Source organism: Coregonus clupeaformis, chromosome 18 (genome assembly GCF_020615455.1).
Source record: "Coregonus clupeaformis isolate EN_2021a chromosome 18, ASM2061545v1, whole genome shotgun sequence".
NCBI lineage: Eukaryota > Metazoa > Chordata > Actinopteri > Salmoniformes > Salmonidae > Coregonus > Coregonus clupeaformis.
In genome coordinates, this window is record NC_059209.1 from 33339943 (window position 1) to 33340729 (window position 787).

Genomic DNA, 787 nt, shown 5'->3' on the forward strand with positions numbered 1-787 from the left:
GGTATTGTATTGTGTTGTATTGTGTTGTATTGTGTTGTGTGGTATTGTATTGTATTGTATTGTGTTGTATTGTGTTGTGTGGTATTGTGTTATGTTGTATTGTATTGTATTGTGGTGTATTGTGTTGTATTGTATTGTGTTGTATTGTGTTGTATTGTATTGTGTTGTATTGTGTTGTATTGTATTGTATTGTGGTGTATTGTGTTGTGTTGTAGTGTATTGTATTGTGTTGTATTGTGTTGTATTGTATTGTGTTGTATTGTGTTGTGTGGTATTGTGTTATGTTGTATTGTATTGTATTGTGTTGTATTGTGTTGTATTGTATTGTGTTGTATTGTGTTGTATTGTATTGTGTTGTATTGTATTGTGTTGTATTGTGTTGTATTGTATTGTATTGTATTGTGTTGTATTGTATTGTGTTGTATTGTGTTGTGTGGTATTGTGTTATGTTGTATTGTATTGTATTGTGTTGTATTGTGTTGTATTGTATTGTGTTGTATTGTGTTGTATTGTATTGTGTTGTATTGTATTGTGTTGTGTTGTATTGTGTTGTATTGTATTGTATTGTATTGTATTGTGGTGTATTGTGTTGTGTTGTATTATATTCTTGAACAGCAGTGAACAAACAATGTTGATCCCAGTAAGTAAGTAAGGACGACACAACACCTCCATAATGATGAACTCCTGAGAAACCAGGCTGTGACCTACATCCAAGGCCTCTCTGTACTCAGTTCAATACTACTACAGTTAACACTTGAACTGTTCTCAGAACAACGGTAGGCTACCT